This window comes from Porites lutea, chromosome 8, assembly GCF_958299795.1.
Source record: "Porites lutea chromosome 8, jaPorLute2.1, whole genome shotgun sequence".
Taxonomy (NCBI): Eukaryota; Metazoa; Cnidaria; class Anthozoa; order Scleractinia; family Poritidae; genus Porites; species Porites lutea.
Window position 1 is genome coordinate 22,456,974 of NC_133208.1, and position 12,500 is coordinate 22,469,473.

General features: G+C 40.5%; 2 pseudogenes; both read left to right on the top strand.

Annotated features, from left to right (window-relative positions):
• LOC140947026 (uncharacterized) overlaps positions 1–12,500 on the top strand; it is a 79,226-nt pseudogene that overhangs the window by 8,568 nt on the left and 58,158 nt on the right.
• Positions 336–6,772, top strand: LOC140946635 (uncharacterized; annotated as a pseudogene).

Below are 12,500 nucleotides of genomic sequence, written 5' to 3' on the forward strand. Positions count from 1 at the left end.
GAAGAGAACAACAATCCATCTTTAAGAAAGACACGTATTCTTTAACTTTTCTAGTCTAATTCTACTTAGAGTAGTTGGCCTGTGCAAATGAAAATGAAGAAACAAGTAAATGCTGGTAATTTTTATCGAGAATGTGAAATGTTTTTTGCAAAAAATTTGAACTTGGCGCTCGCAACGGTTTCACCAATGGCGCGGTGGAAGGTCCATACACTCTTCTCTGTTCCCTCTCTGTTTTCTGTAAGTTCTTGAGCCCTCAGTATGTTTGATTTGAGGTCTAAAATATTGGGGTATGCTCAAACTGTGATTTGCTTGATGCAATCTCAAGCAATCTCATTGATTTGGAGTTTGTTTCATGGCGGAAGACAAGTAATGTCAAGCGTTTCTGTTGCGACATCACTTGTCTTTCTCCTTGAGTCAAATCGATCTCGTAGCATTGCTTGTCCTTCTCTTTATCTTTTCTGGTACTCGCTATGGATAATTTGCCCTCGAAGAAGGCTAAATTGACAACGCCGCGCGCCTCCCGAATAAGGTACACCTTAACTTGGAGCTTGCTTTCGAACCCGGGATGGAAGAGCGACTCGAGAGGTTGAAGTCGAGATTGCAGCGAACGAAGAGCAGTCTATATATTACTCCTCGGACGCCAATGGGAAATGTCTTGCTTGTGGAAGGACTTCTGGACTCATTCGAGCGGTCCGAACGAAGGGGAATGGTGAGTGAAGGTCATAATTCCTCTTTGTTTACATTCGGGTCGTCGTTGTTTTGCCAAGATCGTCCCGCTTGCAACGTCGCCACCGAAACAGATTTATGTGGGCAAGACGATTTGCCGTATGTGTTGTCATCTGGCGAAAATACAACAGGCTGTTTCGATGTGCATACCGCCAGTAAACCCGATGAAGCCTATTTTATTGCATCCACGGACGCCACGAAACAAATTTTGGGGAGAGTTGAAAAAACTGACCCCCACTCCGCGGACTACCCACTGACCCCAGTCCGCGGACTACTCTACGGACTACTCCGCGGACTACTCTACGGACTAGTCCGCGGACTACCATGCGGACTACCCTAACTAATCAACCAAATTTACTTTCACGGAGAAAAGAGTTAGAAGAAGCGTACCTGCCTACAAGATTACACTTGATAAACAGCCGCCATCTTGATTTTCGCCATTTTACTCGACCCAGCCCTTCTTCTTCATTGCTACGTCCATTGCAGCTTCCGTTCTTGGATCGTCACGCAACGCTTCTCTAATTGTAAAGAAGTTGTAAAAGAGTGGGTTTTCATCAATTGTTAATGTCGATGGCAAACAATTGAAACAAATTAAAAGGGATGAATATTCAACACACAATTACCGGTCATCCATTGCTGAACGGCGTGCTCTGACTTGTGGCCGATGAAGACTGGGGCGAGGCTAAAGGAGAGCTGGGTCGAGTAAAATGGCGAAAATCAAGATGGCGGCTGTTTATCAAGTGTGATCTTGTAGGCAGGTACGCTTCTTCTAACTCTTTTCTCCGTGAAAGTAAATTTGGTTGATTAGTTAGGGTAGTCCGCATGGTAGTCCGCGGACTAGTCCGTAGAGTAGTCCGCGGAGTAGTCCGTTGAGTAGTCCGCGGACTGGGGTCAGTGGGTAGTCCGCGGAGTGGGGGTCAGTTTTTTCAACTCTCCCCAAATTTTGCACACCATGGCAAGATATAATGGAAAGTGCCCTTTGTGTGGATTTTCCTTGGACACAGAATCCTTGGGATTTCTGAGGCATGGTCATGCGGCTAGAATAAGCTTGAGCTGTGCTGCCGGTCACTCTCTACGCCGGTTTTCTAGTAGTGTAATCTCGGGGAAGTTTACAGTCAATCTTAGGTATGTAACTTATCTTGTAAATTTCGATGAAGTTGATACGAATTTTATCAACCTAGTTCTGGTAGAGCAGAAAATATAAAGTGTGTTTTGGATTTGTTAGGATGATACATGGCTTCACGAGTGCCGGGCTTACACAAACCCAGTATGTAAATTACAGCAAGGCCACGAATATTGGTTATGTGGAGGAGAAGTACATTTCCACTGGTAAGTGTACAATGTGCAGAATGTGTTCTCCTACATTGTTCATGCAACCCTTCAATCTTGATTTCCTAGTGCAATTTGTATGTAATGGCTTTGAACCTTGGAACTTTAAAACTACCTAACAGACGATCAGGAACCCCTATGACAAGAATTGAAGATAAATAGATGTAAATTTTATTTTCCTGTTCACATGTGATAATTATTGTTATAAATAAAAGGCACTGTTCTTCTTGTACTACTGCTATAAATACTTTAAAAAATTTTATTTTACATTTATTTTACATAATGACTTTCATTTCTTTACGGGCAGTCTACTCCTCTCTTGGATATAAAAAATGCAGTTGAGGCCTGTTATGAAGAGAAGTTGCGTGAAGCACGGCGGGAAGCTCAACAAGATTGTAACTATACAACTTACGGGGATGTTAGTACTATATTTGTCTCTCGGTGAAAATTATCTTTGATTGTAAGTATCTTGGCTCTGGTTGTTATAAATGTTGTGACTGCCAATTCCTTTTTTATGACAATTTCTCTCATTGATTTAATATGTTTGATCCAAATTCAGGTCATTATAACAGATGCAAGGCATGACTCCAGTAGAGCAGCTCAACACACCACTGTGTCAGCTTTATCCCACAGGTCAGAATTGGAGGAGACAGGTTTTGAACATGCTCTAACTAGTTAGAAAGCAATGTTAATTGTACTTTTGAAGAAAGAAAGTTGAAAGGTTTTGAAGTGCAAAAATGTACTTGTTACAATATAACTGTAATAATATTGTGACATTGTATCGTCTTACGTAGAGTTTCCCAACCATTCAACAGGTTCAGGAGACTTTTATTCTTTACTTGCAGGATGAAGAAAGTAATTTACAGTCTTAGCTGGTCAAAGGAAGACTTATCATTTGCTGCAACACGTGAGGTCCCCATGACCAAAGAAGTGGTGGAATCTCTAACTGCTCTAGGTAAGCTGCACATCGCAATAACCCCCTCCCCTCTCGATCCCTATCTACTAAAAAGTATGTGAAGTGACAATCGCTCAACTTGCTCTATGCTAAAGCCCTTCGTATTTTCCAATCCTGAAAATGGGGTTATCTTGAGGTAAAATTTTAGTCTGAGAACTATTTTGACTGATAACCACAATCAATGGGTAATTCAGCGTCAGAGGAGGAGTTCTTTATTGAATGTTGCCTTTCTTCCTGCTTTCCTCTTACAATGTAATAATTATTAAAGTATGTTCTGCCTTGTGACTTTCACTCGCCATATCGTCATGAGGGCATCGAGTTGGTGAAGTGGCACACGACTATGTCCCAGCACTAAAGAACTGGCTGCATGACCAGGGGATCAAAAATTCCTATGATAGTTCGCATGGTATGTATTGAACACATCATTTCTAAATGAAATAGTGGGTCATGTTAGCTCTTTTGTATGGTGACTCAGTTGGTACAAGTTACTTTGATGTTCTCAGGGTGTCCGTTCGTCTTTCATTTGCAGGTGGAAAAGGCGTTAAAAAGGCCATTAAAAAAGTAGCTAGTGGCCTAGTCAGGGATGCAGAGAAAACTTGGTTCTCTGAATTATCTGATAAAGGTGAAGTAGTGATTATTATCAACATCGAAGGCGGCATTCATGGGAAATTATAGAACCAACTGCCAAAATTCAAATTTTTCCTTTCGTTTGTACAGTGAAGTGCACCAAAACACATATTTATTATGCAATGAAGAACTGCAATGGGGATGCGAATCAACTGAAAAGTTATATGCTTAACATCATCAACCATTACAAGGTAATCTTCATTGAAGGCAAGAGTTGGTTTGTTGTAAAAAAATGTTTGCTTGAATCATTTTGCATAGTCATAGAAGAAAAAAGCAAGTAAACAGTTTGCATTTTTTTTTTTGGTATTCAAATAGGGTGATCACCCTAATTGTAATAAAGACTCCCGGTGTCAGGAAGAAGGTTATGAATGCAGCAAGAAGCCCCTAACAAACGAAAGGGCAATTACTGCATACAGGAAAGCAGTGGAGGGGACTACGGTCTACAAAAATGCTGAAGATTATACTCTGGTATTATCACAATATTGGTATTTATGTCCATGGTAATTAGAAATTAGATTTGAATTTTTGTAAAGAGTCTAATGTGTTACTTCTGTCTATCCTTCCAGTGTCGTGATACATTTTGGATTGAGACATTGCACTTGGTGATGCTCATTTATGCCCAAAAGAGAATCCACTTTAGCCGAGCAGACTCATATAAAATGAGAATCCAACTGGCTATTCTTGACTGGGTAAAGTTTAAAAATACAATATTTGTAGTGAATAATGTTACTGTTTTTTATTAGTATGTGTGTATGCTTCTGTGTGCCCCAGAAGTTATTGCAGAGAATGAAATACAATAATATGTAGTACTTCTTGTTTATTTATATAGAATGAGAATGTGCTGAGAGAAACATCTTCTCTTCAATATTACCAAACAAGTCGCCAACCAGACCGAATTGCACCACACAGGGTGCTGGTGGAAAGACTTCAAAGATGATATCTGGACATACTTCTATAAGAATTTGTAATAATAAGCCCTACTATGGTTCTTGTTGGCGAGGCTATAATTGTAAATTCTTTCCTACGGTTAATTAGACATACGTGACAGATGTAGCATATTGCAGTTGAATTAGATAGTAGGTTAATTTTTATATCATTTACAGGGAATTACTAGGCAATTCTCATGTCTTTTTAGTCTCTGTGGACTTTCACCATTAAAGTAGGGCAGGGCTAACTTAATTTAGGGCATCTAATGATTGATTCAAATTAATAGTTATAACAAAAATATATATATAATATTCTAGTTAATAGTCCAAAAACTTTGCCGCAAAAGAGAGAAAAAAATGGCTATACAAGAAATTATTCATCAACAATATGGAAATGATTTGGACAGATTACCTTGTTGAGCTAAAAATGTATGTATGCTCTTTTTAAAGACAGTTTTTGAAGATTCGTCTTTGAGTTCAGCAGGGTATTCTAAAACTTTGGGCCCTGATATGCTATGGTAAATCTCCTGAAATTGGTTCTAGAAAATTGAGATCTTTAATTCATGGCATTTCTTGTATTAGAAGAATGAGGTTGAGAACTAGACAGGAACATATCATGAAGCCTTCTGGAATTAACTTATTTTTGAAGGAGAACATGGACAAGCCGATCTGTAGCATATCACTTTTAATTATACTAAGAAAATTAAACTCATAGAATAATGGAGCACTGGGGGCATCGAAACAGGACTAAGTGATTAATACTCTTATGATATGTTTCTGCAACACAACAACTCTATTCAAGGTAGTTTGATACGTAGACCCCCAAACAATGGTTTCATATTGGAACTGTTCCCTTTAGAGGGTCTTTAGTGCGAAAAGCATATGACAGTCAAACCACTTGATTATGACAACTATTCCAGTGGTTGTCCACTGAAGTAATGCACTCTGGGACTAATTTGAAGGAAATCTTGCCTTGTTCCTAGAAGGCCAGGGCTCAGGTCTATAAGAACTATGAGCATTGACCTAGAGTTGGTTTACCCAATAATAACACCACTTTACCTTTCATAAACTGTTTTGGCCTGTAATTTTGAGACTTGCACAACTGGCTTAGAGGTTGTAAAAATTATCTTTTTTTTTTTTTTTCACAAAGAAAGCACGCATAGCGAGCGCAAGGGCGTGTCCCATGCCAAAACTTTACTGCTCACCTTCTAAAAATCTACAACAGCTTATACACCAAAGATCATGTGCCCTTCTTTTTCCCAACCAATTTTCAAGAAAGAAATTTTTCGCTTTTTTGAGGACACAGAATAAATTGGCCCTCATGCTCTTCGGTGTCCCTGGTATGGGACATGAGGGGCATTAGGCCACCTTTCTCGAACATCTTTGATGACACAGTGTGGCATAACCTCCCTCACGTCGTCGATGTGGCAGCCAAGTTGTTCTTTTCTGGCCTGGTACACAGGGTCCTCCCATAGACCACAATCTTTGAGTGTCCTCCAATACCACTTGTAGTCTTTTCTACGCTTTATGTGATTATTAATCCGTGCATTACCTCTTGCCTGTGGTTTGAAAGGGGAAAAGGTAATGCACCGAGTCTGGAGGCAATATTCACAGCCTGTGGTGTCTGTAGTGTTTTGGAGATCTTCCAGCTGATCTTCTCTAGGTGATGCAGGGCCAGGGACAGGAATATGGCTTTGTGCCCGATAGCGTTCAAAAACGCTTACATTTTCACGGCGCTGATCTTCATCAGTCGCAGGAACAGAAAATCGTGGACGTTTCGCTGCTACAAGGAAAATGTAAAATTTAGTTGATGTCAATTAGATAGAGTCTGCTAAAAAAAGATGACATTGTTGTTTTCTGCAAATGAAAAATAATATGTGACTGTTTTCCTCTGCACTTGGTAAGCTGCATTTGGATTTGACTACTGGGATGAAACAGACTAGTTCCTTTACGATTATATTGCGTGTGGGAAGGTCTTGACCTAAATCTTCACGTTACCCAGACAGGAATCGAATTTCTTCTACACTCCGCGGGTAAAAGATAAGGGAATTGCGCGCGCGATTCGAAATCTTCTCTAAATCATGTCTTGTTTTGAATCTGAAATCTTAGTTTTTTAAAGAATGTTCTCTATAAACTTATATTTAAATGGAAGGAAAAAGTTAAACACCAAAAACTAATTGCACTAGAACGACATTGTAGTGATTGTAGAAAATTAAATTTTAGAAGCGATCTTTTACCGCACTAACCCTGACTAACCGTTTGAAGACGGGCCGTTCACCTTCCTAGTCAGGGGCACCCAACGGCAATTTTCGGGAAAATATCTGTTCGGAAGACGATTTGAGATCTAGAATTTTCGGAGCATTTGTTGTAAAATTTCTTGCTTGCCTGCCGCTCCTAGGATTTTCGAACATCCACAAAATGGTATAATTACCCATTTTTAAGGGATTTTGACCCTAAAAAAGGCCACCTAGAATTTTCGGGAGCCTTTTCCTGGCTGAAATTTTCGAGAAGGTAAGTTTTTATCCCTACAATTTTCGGATCAATAGACTTTCAGCTAGGAAATCCGAACAGATGAAAAGTTTTTAGGGGATAAAAATATGCCTATATCTACCGTTTGAATACTAAAATACGTTCAACAATGCTATGTTAAGTGGTTTTGAACTATATCCTCGTTGGGTGCTCCTGCCTAGTGGAAACCACTTCGCAAGCTGGCGTAGCATTGTGAAGAAGTTCCAGAAAACTTTCCCTATCCTCTTCTTTTATCTCCACAGTAATCTGTAGAAAGGACAAATTAAAACAGAAGCTACGTTGATTCTGTGCGCTTGCTTGCCGGGCGATGGGGGAAAAAAGACACAAATATAGACACCAACGCAACAAAAATGTATGAAAAATCCACTCACCCGAAGTCGTTTGGGCGGTGACAACTGACTAGAGCCGATCATCTTTGTTATTTACAGACATTAAATGATTTAATTAATCTTTATTTCCAGCCTGAGCAGGGCTACGGCCAACAGTGTGTCTTGCTACTTGAAAAGCTGTGGTCTCGCGTTATTTGATGTTGACAGTTCGGTGTCTCGATTCAAATGAGTGGCGGCTGGCTCGCCCAGGGCAAAGGTCCTTTTATACGCAGGGTCCGTGTTTAAGGGACTAAATGTGTGGAGATTTCTAAACTGCACAGTCGTTTTATATCTTTATCACAGATATTTGCCAGGCAAGATGGAGTTATTTTGGTGGTTACTGTTACTTCACAAGTCGTGCATGCGCCTCGTGGCTGACGGCTGAGTCAAACTGTTCTACGATGAGTTCCAATTTGGTAACGGTTCACAATCAAGAGGAAAATGTCTACATTCAACACCGTCACAACGGAGAGAGATCTTGGATTGGACTCAATGACCGAAGTGTGGAGGGCTCCTTTGTGTGGACAAACAAAGAAATAGGCAAATTTAGGTTCTGGGCCCCACAGCAACCGACTGACCGACTGGAAAAACGAAGACTGTGTTCACACTCTTGGCGCCAGGCATGGTTACACTTGGAATGATGTGCCATGTACTAACTGTTACAACTACACTTGTTTTAAAGGTACGTACTAAGCGTAGCACTATGAAGATTTTTAACTATATATCTTAATCTTCATCTACATTCAATAAGGTCGAAACACAATTACAGCATAGTAGGCAGATGATTAGACAGATTGCATGAAAAGGAAGAGAGGGTAACACCAATCACTTTCATCGTTAGAAACATAGCCTACGTAGCAAGCGTTTCCGTTTGGTTTCGGAGCAAAGAAAGACCGAGGAACGGGATTCTCGGTTTTGGCCGCGCGAGAAGTGAAACAAGAGCCAAAAAATGAAAGTGGGGGGAGGGGGAGGGGAAGGAAGGAAACGCTTGCAGACAAACCCCTCGGTTTTGAAAACCTGCGTTTGCCAGCGAACGCAGCGCCTGATTGGCTCGGCTAGTCGAACAATTTAATGTTGACATGTGTCGATCAAAGGTTTGTTTCATACTGAGAGGAGGGTATGGTGCGTGACACGTATATTAATTTTCAGTGGTTGTTGTTTATTCTGGTCAGCAAGATTTGCCCTCCAATGCAAGAGCGTTTTCTTTGACCTCTTTTAAAAAGTAAGGCTCTTCTTGCGACTAAATAAGGGTTTCAGGTCGTTTAATTTATTTTCCAAAGTGCCTCCTAGATCTGAATAACTAAAAGCGATTTACTTTTGTCCGCGAATGCCATGGTTTACTACAATGTGTCATGCTGGGCCCAGCTCGTTAGCGTTTTTTTGAGGGATGTTGAATTCTCTCAGATCGTTATTTACAGACTGTTCTGTTAGACGGATTAAAAAGACAAATGTCCAAAGCCTGTATTGATCGTTCGGATTCATTGATATTTCAACATAAACGTCGTCCATGTGTTACAAAATACAAAAAAAATATATATATATTTGGGGTTCACATACGTGTCCTCTGAAGTTCATTTCCGCTCCACTGAAAGCCAAACATTTTATTGGTCAATTATGACAGTTGATGACAGCATCAAATGTCGGTGCGCGAACTCAGGCGTGACAGGCAAAGTGGGCGGTTTTCAAAATCCCGGGGTTTGTCTGCAAGCGTTTCCTTTCTTTCTTCCCCACCCCCTCCCCGCTCTTTACTTACGCCATTTTTCGCGCGGTCTTTGACTCTTGTTCCTCGTTCTTTGCTCCTAAACCGCACGGAAACGCTTGCTATGCAGCAACCTCGTCTCCAGGGCTTTTCCCTCAAAAAATGGGTGGGGCGGGAAAAGGCCCTGGCGCTGACAGAAGGGAGCAACAATGGATAATAATAACATCGCGAACTATGTCAATATTTTCGCGTGTGTGCGATTCAAAAGCTTAAGTAAAAAAAGTTCCATTTAACTGCCCATTATTCAAATGCTAGAAGTTTATGAAAGGGCAGATCGGCTCTACGTTGTCACGTACAAATATGTCAAATGCTTCACCGCTGACACAAGAGGTTATGTCCCACTGTTATCGACTAGTACTTCGACTAAGGGACTGTTCGTTATTTATGCCTAAGGGGGGGTCGGTGTTTAGAGTGGGGGGGGTAAAATTTTGAAAGTCACTGAAAAAGGGGGGGTGTTTTTCTAAAATACAAATAAGGGGGTAGGGGTAAGCTTTTAGAAACTGTTGTTTCAACACTTGTGTAGCCGTTTTGCAGACATATTTAAAAAGTTGAACTCTGTATCGAGAATTCTATTTTAATACAAAGCGCCTGGTCTTTATAGTTTGAAAAGCCAAGAAAACGTGACGTGGAGTAGCGTTATTTAAAGGTTCCAATATATATTAACTTATTAAATCCCTTTACATGCAATCTGATATTTAATAGTAGCAAAACTGTCTCCAGTTTCAGGAGTACATCCTCGTGGTTCAATCCTTGCAATGAGCTCCTTACAAACTTTCCTACCGTTGACTTCTCTCTTAAATCTGATCTTTTCAGGGCCCACGTTAACACCGACGCTGCAAATTTGCTTTCCTTATTTAGAGCTTCCATACTGCACGATCACAAATGACCTTGCAATGGATTTTGGTTTATCGGCAACCGGCCAGAACACGTGTTCTACGCAATTTCGCAATCGGAGGCACGTCGCGTCCTAAGGGGTGGGCGTAGGGGGGTTACATTTTGGGCCTGTCACATAAACGGGGGGGTAAGTTTTTAAAATACCCACTTCCGGGGAGGGGTAAATTTTTCATATGCCTGAATTGCTTGAAAATCACCGACCCCCCCTTAGGCATAAATAACGAACAGTCCCTAAACTTCATCGTGACTGTGGAATTACTGAACGATCAAGCGGGAAGTGATTTTGTCCAATGTCAAACAAAAATGCGGGCCTTTGCTTCAAGGATCTGCAGTGAATTAAACAAATTGAACTTAATTGAAATAGAATTGTTCATCAAAATGTTTATGAAGTCTGGCCTTCTCTACGACCCGACCATAAAACAAACAAATCTCCGCGCCGGATGCAAGTCAGCCCTCCAACCAGGAACGATGACAGGTCGCCGATCTGAAACATTTGAAGCACTCTTATATCTTTTCTCTTCCGAGGATAAGTACTAAGGATTTTCCTTATATCAAAGGGAAGATTGACTGATCGATTGGAATCAACTACAGCTCTGTCAATTTTAAATAGACCCAAGTTTTTTTGTTGCCAGTCGTTTGATCGCAGAGGTCAATGAATTTTTTAAAAATACAGGTCATACAGGAAAAGTCTATACCAACGCGTGTCGCTATGATATGGCTGAGAGTTAATGTGAACAGAACTAAGCTGTGTACGGCGGACCACTTCGCACGAAACTGAAATAAGATATCAGAAGAGTCGAGAAAGCGGACTTTTCCAGTACAACCTTTATGCACTTACGATAGCTTGTTTGTCATTTATACCGCTCTTTAAACAGAAGTTTTACAAATGTTACTCGCTGTCCCCTTCATAGAAATAGGAGGAAAGCAAAAAATTACCGTAGCCAGTAACTGTGACAAAAAGGAAACCTTGTAAAACTTTTCGTTAATCGTCAAGAGATATAAAAGGTCGCCCAAGATCACGCGCTGTGAGGTTACGCATAATTTTAGCTTTTCACATGGCGCTAATTTATTAGACCCAGGATTTTAGGGTGTACGAGGGGACACGTGACCAGCCGATGCCAGGGCCTTTTCCCGCCCCGCCCATTTTTTGAGGGAAAAACCCTGGGGACGAGGTTGGTTACGCAGGCTATTAGAAACATAGGGAAACAACTCGTACACATTTGCATGAAAAAAAATGTCCATTGACCTAAAAATGGCCGCAAAAGCCTGAAATCGGCGCAATCAAAAGAAGAACTAGAAAGCGTTCATAGGTTGGAACGACGGGAAAAGTCGCGCTAACCTCCGCTTACTTTTTAACCCGGTTTTCTAAAAACCTCTTTGCAAATTATTAACGAACATAAGTACATACGTTAACTCAGGGCACGCTTACGACCCTTTTTGCAAGTTCCTTTTATCAAACTTTTTTTGTTTTTTTTGCTTTGCCAGTGTACGTTAACTACCCAACTACACCATAGTATATTCTTTTTAAACAAGCTTCATTAACTAAAAAAGTCATGTTGTTTGACAAGATGCCCTTGCGTGCTTACTTTCTGGACTTGCATGAATGTACCACTGGTTCCCATTCCTGTGACGTCAATTCCGTTTGCCAGAATACCGTGGGTTCATACAAATGCTCGTGTAATGCTGGGTACACAGGAGATGGAAAACCTTGCAACGGTATTTGAGATATAGTTGATCCTCCATGTTCGACCACCTTTCCTAAGCGACCCATTAGTCGACATGGAGCTACACATATCGTAACTGTGAAATTGTCACAATAATTGTTTTTCAAAGAGACAACCTACTCTAATCTAAAGGTTCTTAAACAAGACGACAAACCATTGAAGGTGCAATGTTTGTGTGCAAAAGCTCAACACTGTCATGTCATTTTAGAAAAAAAGCCTAAAACCATATTTGTTAAAACATAAAAACAACAAACAAACAAACAAGAACAACAAAAATGGATACATTCACCTTAGCGACCAGATGTAAACCATCAGGTAGATTTAATATTAGTTATTCTAACGCTTTACGTAACTTACAATTCTCATGCAGATATCGACGAGTGTTCTACCAACTCTTACAGCTGTGACGTTAACGCGGTTTGCAGCAATACTGTTGGATCGTACGCATGCGCATGTAAAGCAGGATTCACCGGCGATGGAAAAACATGCTCTGGTAAGCTGTTGAGGTGTTGCAAAAAACGCTTCCAAAACGATGTGCGTGTCTGTATTTTCTATATTCGATCTTTACATTTAAACATGTAGAAAACGATGGACATATAACTTTTAATCAATGGTTCGAAATAATAATTAAAGTAAAACTAGAAATACATATCTCGCCAAATT